Source organism: Mya arenaria, chromosome 15 (genome assembly GCF_026914265.1).
Source record: "Mya arenaria isolate MELC-2E11 chromosome 15, ASM2691426v1".
NCBI lineage: Eukaryota > Metazoa > Mollusca > Bivalvia > Myida > Myidae > Mya > Mya arenaria.
Genome location: NC_069136.1, coordinates 21,932,131 through 21,941,255, shown reverse-complemented (window position 1 = coordinate 21,941,255; position 9,125 = coordinate 21,932,131). Strand labels below are relative to the sequence as shown.

General features: G+C 34.8%; 1 long non-coding RNA gene across 1 annotated transcript; it reads left to right on the top strand.

Moving 5' to 3' along the window:
- The first annotated feature begins 1,748 nt into the window (after positions 1–1,748).
- On the top strand, positions 1,749–8,246 carry LOC128218720 (uncharacterized). Its single transcript, XR_008258434.1, has 4 exons — positions 1,749–1,904; positions 5,219–5,377; positions 5,619–5,788; positions 7,448–8,246. It is a non-coding gene; the product is annotated as an uncharacterized LOC128218720 (long non-coding RNA).
- Positions 8,247–9,125: the final 879 nt, after the last annotated feature.

Genomic DNA, 9,125 nt, shown 5'->3' with positions numbered 1-9,125 from the left:
CGGTTGTCTGGTTAGCGCAGTGGTTAGTGCACTCGCTTCTCACCTAGGTGACCCGGGTTTGATTCCCGGCCTGGGCGTATGTGAGTTTGGTTTTTAGTCATCAAGTCAAACAAGTGGGTTCCTCTGGGTTTTCCAGTTTCAATCCCATAACACAAGACCACACTTGTTTCACAATTGTTGTAAAATTAAATAAGTTTAAACTAAACTAAACTATCCAGATCTTATGTACTATAAGCCTATGTAGTGTACAATTGTTTTTACATTCATAATCATCAGTAATAATGAGATTTTTAAAACAATTGACTGGTAAGAGAACTTCAGTGATCAAGTTTAACCTTTCTCTTATGCTCTTTGATAAGATGGGGCCTGTAACTTTACAATGTATCAGAAGTGTTTCATTTAAAGTGACTCGCTCATGTTTTTGGACCAAATTTTTTTTCCCCGTAATGCATCTGAAAACACTTATTTTAGCATTGATTTAATCTTTGATATCGAAATTGCAGAAAAAAAAATAGTTATTGCATTATCAAGTATGGTTTAAGTGGGGTTTGAATCCATGCTGGTAAAGTCAAGAAAAAATCAAACACAGCTGGCTAGTCCACACTGCCACCCAGACTTTAACAACAGTTGCATATATGTTTACCTCTTGAGGATACATTGATAACATCAGCCAGGTGATTATGTCAATCAACCAATCAGGCAACACCACAGACGTAATTAATTTTCAATTGTGTTATAAACACTAATGAAAATTGCGGTCTTCAAAGATGATATTTGAGCAAATATCAAAATTTTCGTAAGGTTTCCAGCTTTGTTTTTTTTTGTTTTAACATTCCTTATGATTTCCCACACTTTATTTCGTTATTAAAAAAGTGCATTTTACAAAACATGAGCGAGTCACTTTAAATTGATTATTATTAACAACACTATTTTTTACCTTCTCATCTCCTGAGAGTCTGCAATTGTATCAGCTGGTTCATGTTGACCTAGTCATGTTGAGGTGTTGTTTTCTCTGGTTTATGTTGACAAGTTCATGATAAGCAGTCACGGTTAGGTCCTCACAGATCTAAAATCTGACCCCAAGAACGTTAAAAATATCTGTTAAATATCATGTCTGAGTATGATACTTATTTTTGAAATTGGTGGCAGTTATGTTAACAGGACCCACCTTATTTGCCATTCCCCCCCCCATTTATTTTTAAATAAATAAAAAATTAAACACCATTGTCCTCAAAGGGCTGTAACGTCAACAGTAATGATGTAATATATTGAGATTTAAAAAAAAAAATTGTGGAGTTTTTCGTTGATATTTATGTTTTATGATTAATGATCATTTATTTTCCAATAATTTTTTAACTTGACGACTGTTTTTGATTTTTTGGGGCAGGGGTGGGTAGACGTTGCAAACAGGGTGGGTCATGTCAACGTTACTTCCGCCTGTGGTTTTGGCTACCCATTACCTTAGAATGCACGTGAATTTTGTTTTAAACTTTAAAATTAATCCGACGAAGGTAAAACCGTAAATAGAGGTGTAACTTTATTGCAGCAATAAAAAATTTCATTACTTTCCAATAAATATTTTCTACCTTTTAAGTAGATACTTTCTCTAATTGTTTAATTGACACGTTTTTGTTGTGTTTTTTTGTTGTTGTTTTTAAATTCTGCCACTAATCTGTTCGTAAAAATTAAATACAGTATGGATTTTGATAAACGACAGTGTGGATTTAGGCAGGTGCGTGTTTACACAATTACGTCATTGATATCTGTGTAAAACACATGAGTACACCACAGCGAACAAAATTGCTGGTTTGTAAAACCTTGGAAGAGGCTTTAAGGAAAATCCAGGAGCTGGAAATGCAAGATAATTTGTGCCTGACTCTAGTACGAAGAATTTTGGGAAGACGGTATTAAATATTTCCATAATTTTATGCATTATTTAACTATTGATGCTTGCAAATCATTTTTTTTTCAGCAAAGCACACAGTGATTTGGTGGGAATGAGCTGAATTTTGACCTTTACAAAATTTATTGACATTTAACCTAAACTAACCTAAACAAGTTAAACAAATGACAATTGGCTTTATAATGGTAGTCCTAGTTGGGCCTCATGTTCTACAGCACTGTAGTTTATCAAATGACCATATATCTTTATACTGGTAGTCATAGCTGGGGGACACGTTCTAAAGCACTGTAGTTTATCAAATCACCATATATCTTTATACAGGTGGTAATAGCTTTGGGACACGTTCTAAAGCACTGTAGTTTATCAAATGACCATATATCTTTTAACAGGTAGTCATAGCTCGGGGACACGTTCTAAAGCACTGTAGTTTATCAAATGACCATATATCTTTATACAGGTAGTCATAGCTCGGGGACACGTTCTAAAGCACTGTAGTTTATCAAATGACCATATATCTTTATACTGGTAGTAATAGTATTGGGACACATTCTAAAGCACTGTAGTTTATCAAATGACCATATATCTTTATATAGGTAGTCATAGCTCGAGGACACTTTCTAAACCACTGTAGTTTATCAAATGACAATATATCTTTATACTGGTGATCATAGGTGGGGGACACATTCTAAAGCACTGTAGATTATCAAATGACCATATATCTTTACACTGGTAGTAATAGCTTTGGGATACGTTCTAAAGCACTGTAGTTTATCAAATGACCATATATCTTTATACTGGTAGTCATAGCTGGGGGACACGTTCTAAAGCACTGTAGTTTATCAAATGACCATATATCTTTATACAGGTATTCATAGCTGTGGGACACGTTCTAAAGCACTGTAGTTTATCAAATGACCATATATCTCTATACTGGTGATCATAGCTGGGGAACACGTTCTAAAGCACTGTAGTTTATCAAATGACCATATATCTCTATACTGGTAGTAATAGCTTGGGGACACGTTCTAAAGCACTGTAGTTTATCAAATGACCATATATCTCTATACTGGTGGTCATAGCTGGGGGACACGTTCTAAAGCACTGTAGTTTATAAAATGACCATATATCTTTATACAGGTAGTAATAGCATTTGGACACGTTCTAAAGCACTGTAGTATCAAATGACCATATATCTTTATACTGGTGATCATAGGTGGGGGACTAATTCTAAAGCACTGTAGATTATCAAATGACCATATATCTTTATACTGGTAGTAATAGCTTTGGGACACGTTCTAAAGCACTGTAGTTTATCAAATGACCATATATCTTTATACTGGTAGTCATAGCTGGGGGACACATTCTAAAGCACTGTAGTTTATCAAATGACCATATATCTTTATACTGGTAGTAATAGCATTTGGACACGTTCTAAAGCACTGTAGTATCAAATGACCATATATCTTTATACTGGTGATCATAGGTGGGGGACTAATTCTAAAGCACTGTAGATTATCAAATGACCATATATCTTTATACTGGTAGTAATAGCTTTGGGACACGTTCTAAAGCACTGTAGTTTATCAAATGACCATATATCTTTATACTGGTAGTCATAGCTGGGGGACACATTCTAACGCACTGTAGTTTATCAAATGACCATATATCTTTATACTGGTAGTCATAGCTTTGGGACACGTTCTAAAGCACTGTAGTTTATCAAATGACCATATATCTTTATACTGGTAGTCATAGCTGGGGGACACGTTCTAAAGCACTGTAGTTTATCAAATGACCATATATCTTTGTACTGGTAGTCATAGCTGGGGGACACGTTCTAAAGCACTGTAGTTTATCAAATGACCATATATCTTTATACAGGTATTCATAGCTTTGGGACACGTTCTAAAGCACTGTAGTTTATCAAATCACCATATATCGTTATACTGGTAGTCATAGCTGGGGGACACGTTCTAAAGCACTGTAGTTTATCAAATGACCATATATCTTTATACTGGTAGTAATAGCTGGGGACACGTTCTAAAGCACTGTAGTTTATCAAATGACCATATATCTTTATACTGGTAGTCATAGCTGGGGGACACATTCTAAAGCACTGTAGTTTATCAAATGACCATATATCTTTATACAGGTAGTCATAGCTGGGAGACACATTCTAAAGCACTGTAGTTTATCAAATCACCATATATCTTTATACAGGTAGTCATAGCTGGGGGACACGTTCTAAAGCACTGTAGTTTATCAAATCACCATATATCTTTATACTGGTAGTCATAGCTGGGGTACACGTTCTAAAGCACTGTAGTTTATCAAATGACCATATATCTTTATACAGGTAGTCGTAGCTGGGGGACACGTTCTAAAGCACTGTAGTTTATAAAATGACCATATATCTTTATACAGGTAGTCATAGCTCGGGGACACGTTCTAAAGCACTGTAGTTTATCAAATGACCATATATCTTTATACTGGTAGTAATAGCATTTGGACACGTTCTAAAGCACTGTAGTTTATCAAATGACCATATATCTTTATACTGGTAGTCATAGCTGGGGTACACGTTCTAAAGCACTGTAGTTTATCAAATGACCTTATATCTTGATACTGGTAGTAATAGCTTTGGGACATGTTCTAAAGCACTGTAGTTTGTCAAATGACCATATATCTTTATACAGGTAGTCATAGCTCGAGGACACGTTCTAAAGCACTGTAGTTTATCAAATGACCATATATCGTTATACTGATAGTAATAGCTTTGGGACACATTCTAAAGCACTGTAGTTTGTCAAATGACCATATATCTTTATACAGGTAGTCATAGCTGGAGGACACGTTCTAAAGCACTGTAGTTTATCAAATGACCATATATCTTTATACTGGTAGTCATAGCTGGGGGACACGTTCTAAAGCACTGTAGTTTATCAAATGACCATATATCTTTATACAGGTAGTCATAGCTGGGGGACATGTTCTAAAGCACTATAGTTTATCAAATGACCATATATCGTTATACTAGTTATCATAGCTTTGGGACACGTTCTAAAGCAATGTAGTTAACAGATGACTGTATATACTCCGGTACATATCTATACCTAACACTGGTTTATATGGCAGGAAGTATATTGTCTTCAGCTGTGTTCTTATTCCACTGACCATACACATTTATATTAGAGATTTTGACTGGACTTTACCTTAAAAGCTCTGTTTTTTTATTAAATTCTCTTACCATATAACTCTATAAAGGTGACTTTCTCATGCACTGTAGGTCAATTGACAGATGTTCATTTTTTTTAGATTTGGCCTAAAAAGACCTGTAGCAGTTAACAAGCTATTAGATGCACAATAGCGCAAAATGACCACCACCACTATCACCATAAAGTGTGTGCTTGGTGTCTGTCTACACGTGCTTGCTTCTGGAATGTTGAAGAACAAACTGTGTTGAAACGCCAACTGGTAAGACTGTGCTTTGTGTTTGTAATTTTGTATGATAAGACATTTATTGTTTCCGCCAGGCCTAAAGGAAATGTTTATGAACAAGTACAGGTCTATACACAAGTACAGGATTGAAATATAAACAACGATTTAAAGAGTATTGAGTTGATGAGTGAGAACAAAAATGATATACCCATGTACATTTACATGTTCAATAAATAGTGCATCTCATACTCTGAATAATAATTCATTTTGCTATTAGGAGTTGGTCATGGACCTTTGCCGCCCTTCATCCAGAGCCTTCCACAGAGATGGCAGATATATCGCTGCCTGGACCAACAGTTGACCATGCCGTTGAGTCCATGAAAACATCTACAGAATTACATCTGCGGCCGTGGCTATTAATGGATACATTCTGCACCACTTCCATGTGTAAGAATAGAACTTTCCAAGTCCTCAGCATAAGCATTTCTGTATTTAAAACGAAAAATAATTTAAAATAAATAAATATAGTTTTAAATAATTATATACAGGCAAAGTAAATTATATAATTTGTTTCATGAATGTGTTGTTTTTTTAATTGCTGTTAAAGCAACAGTGTGCACCAGATGATCAAATTGCAAGTTTATTAAGTTTAGCAGTTATTTCATATTTTTCCATTCAAAAAGATTACTGGGTATGTCTACCTAGTAGAATTAATTTCTTATGCGTGATTGGCTAGTCGATGTTATCACATGATATAACCAAGTTAGGTGTATAGCTTTAATATACCACTTGATTGAAGTAAGCCTTCGTAGCACAGTTGATACAACACTGGACTTCAATTTCGGTGACACATTTTTTTTACATGTTTGTACTTTTTTTACAATTATGACATAAAAGCGTAACACATTCTATTAAATAATTGTCCTGAGATATGTTACAGAAAAAAAACTTTTTTAGTGCCAATCTGGTGTACAGTCCCTTTAAGGCCTTATACCGTACTTGTAGACTTATTGTTTATGATAGTCTGTTTAATCATTTTATTATACCCCCCAAAACAAAGTTTGGGGGGGGTATACTGGAATCGGGTTGTCCGTCTGTCTGTCTGTCCGTCTGTCCGTCCGTTTTTTTTTTGTCCAGGATTCATCTTTGTCGTTATTGAACAAATCTTTTTCAAACTTTCAGATATTAATGGCCATGATGTAAACTTGCGCCTCTGTGAAATTGGTACGGGTCACATGACCCTGACCAGAGTTATCTCCCCTTGATGTGTTAAAGTAGGCAAAATAAGCCCTGTCCGGGATTCATCTTTGTTATTATTCAACAAATCTTTATCAAACTTTCAGAAATTAATGGCCATGATGTAAACTTGCGCCTCTGTGAAATTGGTACGGGTCACATGACCCTGACCAGAGTTATCTCCCCTTGATGTGTTAAAGTAGGCAAAATAAGCCCTGTCCGGGATTCATCTTTGTTATTATTCAACAAATCTTTATCAAACTTTCAGAAATTAATGGCCATGTTGTAAACTTTCGCCTCTGTGAATTTGGTACAGGTCACATGACCCTGACTGGAGTTATCTCCCCTTGATGTGTTAAAGTAGGCAAAATAAGCCCTGTCCGGGATTCATCTTTGTTATTATTCAACAAATCTTTATCAAACTTTCAGAAATTAATGGCCATGTTGTAAACTTTCGCCTCTGTGAATTTGGTACAGGTCACATGACCCTGACTGGAGTTATCTCCCCTTGATGTGTTAAAGTAGGCAAAATAAGCCCTGTCCGGGATTCATCTTTGTTATTATTCAACAAATCTTTATCAAACTTTCAGAAATTAATGGCCATGTTGTAAACTTTCGCCTCTGTGAATTTGGTACAGGTCACATGACCCTGACTGGAGTTATCTCCCCTTGTAGGCAAAATTAGCTTTGTCCGGCCTAACTCCAGGGCAAACAACCTAGACATGGAGGGGTGGGGGGTATTCGTTAGCCTATGGCTTACAGTTCTAGTTGTATATGGGCAACATTTTATGTAACATCACTTTATGTAAAAAAAATTATAAAAAGTCACTGAATATAAACAGTTTTCAAATATGTACATTAAAATTGCAGGCTGTCAGTTTGAAACGTCTCTACTATGACAGAAGGAAGGGAATGAATACCCAGGATTGTTCCTCAGGAAAATCTCTTCAACAAGCTGTTGTCAGTTTGCATGCTCTTTGGATGGAATTACCCTACCTTGGCTTGCAGAGAATCTGTGATATAAAAGACCTCTTTTGTGCTGCATTGTGTCATTGATTTATTGTATTTTATATGTATTATGCCACTATTGTAAAAACAAATGGGCATATGTTTTAGCATATGTTTTCAAACAGACACATTTATATTTCAAACAGACACATTTATATTTTTGAATAATTTGAAAATACATTTTGTAGGTTGACTTCACACCATGAAACATTAATGGTAGGTTATATTTGACCAGAACATGACAAGTATTGTTTTCGGAGTTTTTTGGTCGAAGGTGAAGGTAATGGCTAACAGTGGTTATTCTGCACAATGAACCTTGAATTCTTTGACCTAGGACCATTAATATTTAGTGATTGATATATCAGTCCAACTCATATGTGAAAGGGACATGATGAAATTGAGCAAGAGCTTATTAGCATTGCAAATTATTATTTGTTCATTTTTAGCTCGACTATTCGAAGAATAGGTGGGCTATACTATCATTAACAATTCTGCGTTAAAGTTTTCATTTTATGTAATAAAATCAAGAGTTTTTATCCAATGGTAATCAAACTTGGTCAGACTATTTGTCGGCATGTTATCTTGAAGATGTATGAATATGGGTCATCCCTGGTCAAATTCTAGGTCACTAGGTCACATCTTAGAGAAAATATTTCCATGTCATAAATTCAACATTTTTTTCATATCTTTATGAAACTTGGTCAGAATATTTGTCTGCATACTATCTTGAAAGTTTTTTAATATGGGTCATCCCGGGTCAAATTCTAGGTCACTAGGTCAAATCTTAGGAAAATCATTCCACATCATAAATTGAACAATTTTTGTCAAATCTTTATGAAACTTGGTCAGAATATTTGTCTGCATAATATCTTAAAAGTTTTATAATATGGGTCATCCCCGGTCAAAACCTAGGTCACAAGGTAAAATTTTAGAAGAAAGAATCCCACAGTCATAAAAATTCATTAATTTTAGTCAAATCTTTTTTAAACTTGGTCAGAATATTTGTCTACATGTTGTCTTAATCATTTGTGAATATAGGTCACCTCAGATCAAAAACTAGGTCACTAGGTCAAATCTTAGGAAATACTTTCCTGATGTCATAAAAAAAATCTATGCTTACCAAAGCTATCCATATCAGTTAATAACTAAATTCAATTGTTATTTTATAAACACACATCCCAATCATGAATTTCAGATCTAACCATATTTTTCAAAAATTCAAATTTTAATTAACTTTAAAAATATTTGTGTACATGAAATCTTAGATGATAAAGTGTGTCATCTAGGGTCAAAAACTAGGTCTCTGGGACAGATCTTTTTGGAAAAGCTGATGTATTTATAAAATGTTCGTTTTTCCTCACACAAATGGAATAATTTCTGTTGATCAGGTTATTTGTATGAATGATATCTCCGATAAATATAAATATGGGTCTTTTTGGTTAAAAATACTAGGTCATTAGCTCAAATCCTAGGTTTGCAAAATTGCATTGTCAAATAAAAAATTAAGCTTTATGCGGCGTTGCCGCGTTGGCGTCTTGTT